Source organism: Dinoponera quadriceps, unplaced genomic scaffold, assembly GCF_001313825.1.
Source record: "Dinoponera quadriceps isolate SergipeBrazil2010 unplaced genomic scaffold, ASM131382v1 scaffold3271, whole genome shotgun sequence".
Classification (NCBI taxonomy): domain Eukaryota; kingdom Metazoa; phylum Arthropoda; class Insecta; order Hymenoptera; family Formicidae; genus Dinoponera; species Dinoponera quadriceps.
In genome coordinates, this window is record NW_014557287.1 from 963,869 (window position 1) to 974,336 (window position 10,468).

Here is a 10,468-nt window from a genome sequence, read left to right on the forward strand (position 1 = left end):
CCCCCGTCCCGCCGTCGCAAGAGAGGGGGGAAGCACGGCGGTGGAGCGTAAGAACGACCGCTGGTATAACCCGACAATTCGCGAATTATAATTAACAACGTCGATGGTAATCAATAAGGCTGCTCGTGTAATGGAATACCGCGGTCGGAACCGGGGAATTAGGATTGCGTCTAGCGTCAGGTGTGATATACCTGATCGATGCCGTTCTGTTGGATCCGGCAGGCGGAGAGAGGAGACCCCCCCCCCTCTGTGAGAGGGAGAGAGAGAGGAATCTCACATTGCAGATAATATCCTTGTCGTCTTCGTGTGTTCGACGAGATCGACGGTTCTAGGTCAACAATGGCTCGATCGACCGGTATCAAGGCGGCTAAGCCAAGAGAACGAGAGCGGGTCCCAATCCGCCGGGGATGCGTCTAACGTATCAAGGCAGAGATTCGAGCGAACTAATCTCGATGGACGAGAAAGCCAATTTAGCACCCTCGCCGAGACCCGTGCCTCCGACGGAAGTCGGCCCTCCGTGACTCCGACGGACCGAATGCGTAACCGCGCGTGACGCACGATTCGCGCAACGAAGTGCCGAATATTTCCGTACAGCCGGAGGATTCACTATCGTCCTTAGCTATGTCACCGAGCGAGTTTCACACGCTGCAGCCGAATGACCTCGTCCACCGAGATGAGAGACGAAGGATATTCCTCGCCCTGTCCTGGCTGAAGGATCTCCTCTTTCTCTCGCTGGCTGCGTTCTGATATTCACTACCAGTATTGAAACATCTATAGTCTACGTAACGTGAACTATAGATTTTCAGTACCGGCGGTGAATATCGGGACGCAGCCTCTCTGTATCCGCCTAGATCGGACGAATTTCACACCGTGCGCTCGGGAGGAGGGGAAGACGGGAGACGTTGGACCGATAATTAAATGAGAACCCCTGAGTACGGACGCAGGAACGCCCACGCCATGCATCAACCGTGACGTAGATAGGTAACGCCGCTGCAGATGGAGAAGATGGTCCTCCGAGATATACCCCCCCGACGTCGGTCTTCCACCTTAGTTAGGGTCAGCTATCTCGCGCGACCCATCTCCGCCTATCCAATCACACACCGCGCACCGCGTATGGCACGCAAGCGATAATACACGGTGTCCCAATTATCCCGCGACACGGCAAGCGAGCCCGCACTCGGCTCGCTCGCCGTGAGAGCATTTTCAACACGCCCCCGTCGCTGCCCCCTGTCTCGTTCCTCCTCCTCCTCCTCCCTCCTGGGCCCTCTCGCCGCTTGGTGTATACCGGTCGGGCCCCGTCGGTGGACGAGCACGCGTGTGGCGACGAGAGTATCGGTTCCACGTTGTAAATCGCGAACACCCCGACTCCCCGGCCTCGACGAGCGAGCGTTCCAGCAGCAGCTCGCGGAGCAACCTGCGGATTATTTATTTATCTATTTGTCCGGTGGGTTATTATATGTCGGGGCATTCCCGTCGGAAAATAAGCGACTCTCGATCGCTCGCAAAAGGTACGACCGTGGGTCGCAGCTGGAACTTCGATGCGTCTCCTTCCTTCAGCACCGCGCCGTGGTACGAAGGAAAAAAAAGGAACGTCCTCTCGCAGTTATTCATTGTGTGAGCGGGTGAAAGGGGACAGACTTGCGGTAATTATCACTATCATAATTTATTCAGCGAGGATGGCTGATTAGGTGAATTTCGACGTCTACGACACGAAGCGACGTTCATGATGTTTGACTTGGCCCATAAGATGTTGCGTGGTGGGATGATACGCGGTTTAAATCGTGTGCTTTTGTATCGCACGCTAACTTCGCCAACATAAATAAAGTATTCCCTTAAATGGAGGGAAAACGTCAAGCAAAAAGAAGCGAGGAGACGTTTGTAGCCAGCAACGCCTATTAGCGACGAGCGCCCAATTTAACGCACGCGAGTCTGGAAAGTAATACGAGCGTCCCTTTCAAAATCTAAAGCAACAAGACGACCGCGAGTCGGGTCTATTGAGAGTAACGTCTTTAACTCGGAGCGGCGCAAAAAGGGAGAAAAACGCGAGGTGTAAGATTTCAATCCGGTCCCGATCGTGTTCCCGAGGCGCTCCTCTCTCTCTCTCTCTCTCTCGCAGAACGCCTCGGGATTGAAATTTCAATCAATCAGTCCGCTCGCGCCCGAGAAAGTTGCGAGAACATTCCGGCCTCTAAGTTCGCATAACGCAAAAGCCCGGGACCGGCGCGATGTTCGACCCAATTCTAGTTCCGACCTGTCGTAAACTCGGCTGCCTTTATGCGCCTTGCATAATACCGTGTTAGGAGCGTAAAGCCGGCCGCTCCGGTCTCGAAAAATGATTATCCTATATATTTACCGTGTAACGACGTCGAGCATCGCGAGAAGCGCCTCGACGTCGAGAGAACTTCGCGCCTTCGATCCGCGACGCGAGCCTGAATTCTATTTTTACGTCCGGCGGCGAGATGTCGGAAATTTTTCTAAAATTAGCATCAGGTGATTGTGAAAATTGTTATGAGACGTATCGCATGCTAACGTACGCGTGTCAAGGAGCGAACCCGAGTCGAATGGCCCTGTGTTAAATCTTTAATTCTACAACAGAGTAGGAGCTAAGATAGCGAAATGGATTCAACGTTTCAACGTTCTAATAATATAATATAACCCTTATTTTTTGGCTCTGAGGATGTTTTAAATTTCCGTTTTCGCCGTTTCAGCATCGAGATGTGTTGTTGAAGGTAGCATTAAAATTCAATCATCAATTAGAATTGAAGAATTAAAGAGTCAAGAGAGAAAAAAAGTGTCAGTATCGCCAAAGGTAGGTTTTTATTGGTTTATATAGGCCGTCTAAATAGGCGCAAACTATCCTTAAAAGCGTCAAAGTAGCATCAAAGTTTCGACTCGGGAAGACTACCGAGTATCATCTATATTCAGATACACACGGTGATTTCCGGATACCTAAACTTGCGGATATCGAATATCCGAATATCCGCGTAATTTGAGAAGTACTGGTGTTCAGGGGTAGTATTTCGACATCAACCGCGACACAAAGCGAAAAAAATTAAAAGCGGCTCTGATATTCATGACGAGCGTGTCCACGCTCGACTATCTGGGTAACATTCATATGGATTTGTGTACCTGAATTCCCAGATGGTACCTTCGAATTTGAATATCCAAGTATTGACCGGGTATCCGAATATTTCTCAATTTACCCGGGTATCCGGGTAATACTCGACAGACTCCGATACCCGAGGAGTACCCGGGACACCTATACACTTGACTGATGTAAGAATCACCAAGCAATCAATCAATCAATCGGATGACACGAGGCGAAAGGTGTGCAAAGCGGTTGCGACATTCGCGACGTACGTGCGCACAGCGAGCCGTACAATTATCGAAAGACGCGATGGTGGTTAACCACGCCTGTGTCCCCTCTGGCCGGCCAATCCTGGCTGTCGCTTGGTGTCGCTTGGAGTGGAGGGGACAAGGACAACGACATTCCGAGTCGAGCAGGACGGAAGCACAGCATGGCGAGTAGAAATCGCCCGACGCAGGCGAAATCCAATACACGGTGTCCCCGCTCTTAATACGAGGGAAGCGCCTAACGTGCGACGCGAGCTGATTCGCTGCTCCAATTCCGGTGACATTTCACGCGCCTATCGTCGCACAGTAATCGCAGCGAGGAAGGGATACTTATCGTGATCCGCGATGCGTCGCGCGTCATGCCGCTCGTACGGAGCGGTACTCTGAGATTCGAGATCAATTGGAGATTAGTACTACCTCTGTAACTGAGTGCCTTCTATACTTGGTACTAGATAGGTATTATTTTTACACTTGGAACTGCTACTGTTACTACTAGGCATTACTTGCTTACTTGAGTACCCCGCGAATATTTCTTCTTCTCTTATTGGCAACAGGCGTTTATAGCAGCCCTTGGCTCGTTCAACATTAGTCCGCCATCTCTCATTATCCTGTGCGCCTGAGACATTGATCTGCAGTTGCTTCGCATCCTGTCGCACACTGTTCATGTTCCAAATCTGAGTGTCCTTGTTCGCAAGCCATGTCGTTTCCGAGCATCCCACATCCGAGGCCATGTTGAGCATTCGTAACAGTAATATTTTTGTCAGCCTACCGTACTAAACTCTTCCTTTACCCAGACTTGGGACTGACAGTAGATCTAGTCACTGTTAGTGTCTCTCCCTACTGGCGGAGTTGCGATACATTACCTGGGTAAAAAATCACAGGTAATGCCCAATCGCTATCATTGATTCGCTCAGCAAATGATCCCGCAGGTGATTTTGTTTTTCTAAGATACCATGTGCGTTAACCATGATGCTGGGCTAGTTTAGTAATTTTCACGATAACCGGGTAACCGAGTACCCGCGGGAATATCAGGAAAACTCAAGTGCGCGAACGATGCCGGATAATATTCAAGGAACATGAGAATATCGATACATATTATCAGACTTTTTTTTAACGTTGTCTCGCAGAAGCCGCGGTTTCTGATTCCCGGTTTCTTCGACCAACGCTGAATCCCATCTGCATATCCACGTCATGGATTCTACCCTATTCCACCTACTTTCCCTCTCTCAAGCCCGTGTCTGAACCTGAAGCGGCAAAGCGAGGTGACACAGCGACGGGCGAGAGCTCCACCCACGAAGGGCGGTGACGACTGACTGGGAATCTGTCGCAGGTCGCGGAGGGAAGAGTCCCTGTCCCCGTCGACGACCCACGCTCGGTCCCGTTGGCGACACGCTCGACATCGGAGGAAAAGGGACCGCGTGTGACGCGCGCTGTCGAGTCTCGGAGTGGCCATCTGACCTACGACGGGGGGCACGAAGGGCGCGCGGCAGGGTGGAGTGTCGTCGAGTGACAAACTCGGAGAGAGGAGTTGTCACCGCGCTCTCGACGAATCAGCGACCCCGGAGCGACGGAAGCCTAAAGAGGATAGGAAAGAAGAGAGAGAGAGAGAGAGAGAGGATGAGAAAAGGGAGAGGGAGAGAGAAGGCGTCAGGGCGCAAGCGCTCGCGACCCGCTGGACACGCGGGCGACACATCGATCCACGGTTCCACAACCTCTACCTCCCCCGCTACCCTCCGGTCTGCTGCCACCGCCTCGTCCTCCTTCGTCTCCTTCACCCCTTCTTCCTCCTCCACCACCTCCTCTTCCTTTTCCTCGGCGACCGCCCGTCCTCCCTCACCCTCTCGCTGTGCTCCTCCTTCGGAAAGCCCTCGTGCTTTGTCCCTCCATCGTCTCCATCTCCCACCCCCTCGCATCCACCTCCGTCTCCTTTCCTTGATTAAACCGCACTCGCCGCCGCCGCCGCCACCACCGTCGTCGTCGCCGCCACTGCTGTTGCCGCTGCCGCCGCCTCCGCGTTGTTGCTCGTAAAAGTATCGGGCGACGCGAGGGATTTCCGCTTGCGTTCCGGGGATGAAAGAGGGTAGAGGTTGCATCGCTTGACGTGGGGCTAAGGTTAATATATGGTTTTTCGACGAGCTGCCGATGAGCAGCGTTGTCCAGTGACCATCGAATGACCTGATCGTTGGCGGTAGTCGGACGTGCGGAATATTCATCTTACGATCATTTCTTTTTCTAATTTGTTTATCTAACTGATACGAGAGGAGCGTCCGCGGAAAATAAAAAATTCAAGAGGTTGCAGGTTCTAGTCCTTACTCTCGACGTCCCTTTATCGAATGATCCGTCTGTTAATATAGAAAACTACTTTTCCGAAAAATACAATATCACAACCGCGGATACATATCGACAAGAAACTCGGCTCCGGGACTTAATCCGTGCTGAGAATCGTGCGGGCCGCTTTGCCGCGACCTGAAAGACACCCCCCCGGAGTATCGATCTATCGATCTCGACGGGATGAAAACCGAGAGAAGTACTCCTCGCGCAATGTCCGTCGTGGACGTACCTAGGATATCGATTCCCTCTCGCGCACCTCCGCCTTACGAGCTCGTAGTCGGGGGTGGCAGGGAGTGGGTATTGGCCGACAGGCTTACTCGCGTCTCACGGACGACAAGAGGGTGATATATTACCACGAACTACCCACTGGTGGGACCGCCAGCACCACCACCACCGCTAGCACTACTATCGTATTTTCCTCTCCTCTCCTCTCTTCTCCTTTCCTCTACTCTCCTCTTCTCTCCTCTCCTCTTTCCCTCTGTCGCTCTTCCTTCGTCTTCTTTCCTGACCCCTTCCCCCGGCCACCCACCGCCCCCTTTCCTTCCGCAGCCCGGTGGCGGCTCTTCAAACCACCCCCCGTCCCCTGCCCGTCCCGCGAGCTTTATTCGAAGGAAGATCCATCTCCATAATGGCCCCCACGCCCATAGACTTCTCACACGCTCTATCCGCATTGTATATACGCCGTCCTGGAAACTCACGAGGCTCGCCCACACGACCGACCACGGCGTCTACGTGTACGTACGGCGACACGCGTGTGTGTATACCGGCTGTCTCAAAAGTCGCGCACATGCCCTCGACACCGCGGATCCGGTGGCGTGTGGATCCCTCCTCCTTAGCGGCATCGACTAACCCATTAGGCGCTGTGCCCTGATATATAATTATAGTGACCGCGCTGATGTACGATTTTCATTCGGCCGGCGCTGTTATCACGAAACAAATATATATGTATATAGTACGTACTATCTCCGAAAATTGAAAAGAAGAGAGAGGAAACAGATGCGCACTCTCGGATCTTGTACGCGAGCTTTCGTCATTATAACCGTCAATTTATGCGCTTATTCGAGAGAAACGTGGGAATCTGTCCGGTGGAAAGGAACATTCCCCTAAAGATCCGCGCCACTTCTGAGAGAGCCTGTATGTGCCACACGTGTGCACGCGGAGACGTCTCGAAGGGGCCGATCGACTGACAGGAACCAGAGATTTTTTGGCACAACGCTCAACCCGGCCTCGTGAAATGTGCTCGTAGACCGACTTCGGGGGGGCCGATGACGTGTATCCCTCGGTGGCGTGCAAAACCGGGGGATGACGAGGGGGAGGAAGGGTGGAACGGGGGCACAGGGCGAAGCGGCCAGGACGGCTCCGTTCGACACATCCTTCCTAGAGCGGAGCGGATGAGCCCTTTTCCCGAACGCCTCTCACGGAGCGGATATCTACATTTGGGATTTCACGCGAGCATCTCGGGAACTCGGGAAGTAGAGAGAGAGAGAGAGAGAGAGAGAGAGAAGGAGAGAATGAGAGAGGGAGAGTAAGAGAGCCGGCTCGCCGGGAGTTCTCACGCTATACGCTGCATTCTGCCCACCTCTTGTAATTCTTTCTTTACCCTCCTACTCGTATCTCGGTATATACCCTCCCCGACAACGGCACGAACCTTTCGGGGGCGAAGCTCTCATTATGCGTGTCCAATCCACTCCATGCTCGCGAACGGCACGAAGGCTTCGGAGATCGCGAGCGTATTCCCCCGCCGCGGGGATCCTAGTGTGTGCCGGTATGTACGCACATTCCGCACCACGCGGTTCAACCCTTCCGAAACGCCCGCTTGTATACGCTTGCCGAATGTTCTTACGGAGAAAAAAAGAGGACGAACGGTTTAAAGTCAGAGTGTACAACACTGTGGAGCGACACGTACACATGTGTTATCTCCTCACTGCTGCCTACCTTCTCACCTGGTGTACACATACCGCGTACGGAAGAACGCATCCACGCTGTATCGCGGAAACATCTCGAAATCCCGTTGGCTGTTATTGATCTTCGTAGATTTGGAGATCGGTCCACAAAAAATCGACCTATCATTCTATCACGGAAAGAAGGACCAGCGAATTTTTCGACCCGAGTTCCCCCGTTACTCGCTCATCGCTCTCTCCGGAGCTTACCAGCTCTGCGTCCCGTTTTCGAGACGGTCGTCGCCTGCTTCTGATTCCACCCAATCCAAAATTCGCGAGCATCATCATCCCCCGGTCGAGTGCCGCGCGAGAAGAAGAATCCGACGACTCATCCAGCCGCCCTCCTCGCACATTTCCGTCCCTCGATCGCGCGGCTCGCGCTATTTCGCAGCCGCGATCACTCCTCCCCGTCCGAGAAGTTGCGATCCACGGCCGGCAGGGATTTAAATTCTCGCCGAAGGATAAAAAATTATGAAAATCCGCGGCCGGGGCGGAAGAGATGTACGTATACACCTGCCGCCCGGGTCCGCAGGAGTTTTCCGCGACGCAGCTCGGAGAGAGAGAGAGAGAGAGAGAGCGGCGGCGGCGGTGGCGGACAGATTAAGCTTAGGAGGGAGATTTATGGGCGAGCGTGTAACGAGCAACTTTTTCATGGGATGCGCACGCCGGGGTTAGCCTCCGGGGGTGGGATTAGCATAAGATCCAGCAGCTGCAGACCGCGCGCGAGGCGAGGACTCCGTCCGCTTCTACGGGTCGCTCTCCTCCGGCTTTTATTCCGCGCAAAAAGGAAGAGACCACCGCCTCCGCTGCTCCGCCGTCGTCTCTCCCGCCGCCTCCGAGCCGCTCTCTCGATGCGCGCCGTCCGGGATGACGTTCTTCTTCGTGATGCCCGAGAGATGGATGCATCGTAACCACTTCATCGCGCGTCCCGCAATTTCGTATTAAGACGCTCAGCACTAAATCCGCGGGCCCCCGCCGCCTCCCAGCCGCCGCGCGCAATTACAGTACGTACGATGCGCGCGTGCACGCCGAATCGTTCGTCCACTACGCGCTTATTAGCGACCCGTTCGTGAGCGACGTTTCCCCTTTCCAATTCGCGCGGAGATCCGCCGAGAGAATACGTTTAATTACATACGTACGTAGAACATATTTGCTTACTCGATCGCGCCCGCCTCACGACACACACATTCCTCGGGACTTTTCGCTCGCTCGCGACGCCCGCGATGCGGGTACCCCAAGGGTCAAGGGTGAGCCTTACAAATTACAGACTAGGGCCCCCGCGCTCCCCGAACGTCGCGGATATCAATCGCCCCTCTTTACCGTTGACGAGGAGTCACCCGTTTCGCCGGGGCTCACGCAACGCCAACGGCCACAGGCGTGTGCACTTATCTGTGTGTACGTGCCGATCGAGATTATTAGATACATCAAGATAGAGAGATAAAGAGAGAGGGAGAGGGTTTATTATAATTCTGGAATATAAAAACTCGTTGAGAAGGTAGTCGATACAATATCGGCAAGCGTTTATGGACGAGGAAACAATTATTAATAAAGAAACGAATAGGAGATATTAATTAAAGAAAGACAGAGAGAGAGAGAGAGAGAGGGTGAAAGAAAGGGGGAGAGAGAAAGAGAGAGAGCACTTCTCGCATGCGTTTCGGCCTCGGCATAATTGCCCGTAAAGACTCGGCGTAATACGTCGATTACGCGACCGCATGCCGCGGCATCTACGCCACGGCTACTGACACCGCGCATCAATCGTACCCCTGAATATTCAATTAAGTACCCCGCCTCGCCCCACCTCGGCCTGCCTGTCTTCCAGGATTTTTCTCGCCGCCTGCCCTGCGCAGCGTCCCCTTCCTCCTTCTCTCGCTCTTCCGCAATTATTCTCCGAGCGCCGCGTCGACCCGCGAGACTCGATCATCGCGGCTGGGCCGCAATTCGCCGCTCGATCGCCATTAAATCGACGTCCCGCCGCGGGAATAATCGCTGTCATTCCCGAAGGTCGCGCCGAATGATACCGCGCTATTCGCACAACAATTTCCCGCCTCCGTTTCCGCTGCCTTTTTCTTACGGATATTTCACTCCACCTCGCGGGAGTGAACGCGCATCCGAGTTATAACGATGGAGGGTTTTTATTAGCGGGAAATGCGCCGGGAGTAGTAAGTCATTACTCATATTCTTCGTGCATCACTAATATTACGTAGCGTAGACACTCGTTGTGCATTTTCATTCAATAGCCCATTCTCTCTTAAAGCATTAATCCCCGAGCGGATCGAAGGAGAGCATTGTTCCGCGGCGTGTTAACGGCGCTACCCAGGGTGACAGCGAGGTGCGCGCACCTTCTCGCGGCGACTGTCGCTGGAGATCTGAATCGACAGAGAGACCGCCACGGCCGTGCGGGTCGCTCGGGACCTCCTAAGGTCAGATATTAATGAGAGGATATAGAGGCGGCCACCACCTCACACCACTCCGGATCTCGGCAGCAGACTCACGGATCGTCTCTGATGGAGAGAGGTTACCGAGAGGCCTCCTCCTCCACCTCTTCCACCTCCTCCCACCTCCACCCCGTGAGATGAGAGCCGAAGAGAAGCACCGGCATGTAGGAGGTCGAGGTAGGGAGGACCAGGGAGGGTCTCCACCCTACGACCAGATCGTGGAGGGAGGACGTCGTCGGGTTACGAGAAGACGAGAGGAAGACGGTGGTGGAAGTGAGAGAGGAGGATAAGCGAGGGGGCTAAGAGGAAGGGAGGCGGCGGTGAGGAGGGGGAGCAGCGGGGGACGTGGAATGAGAGATAGAGGGAAGGTAAAGAGAGGAGAGAGCGAGGAAAGAGAGACGGGAAGAG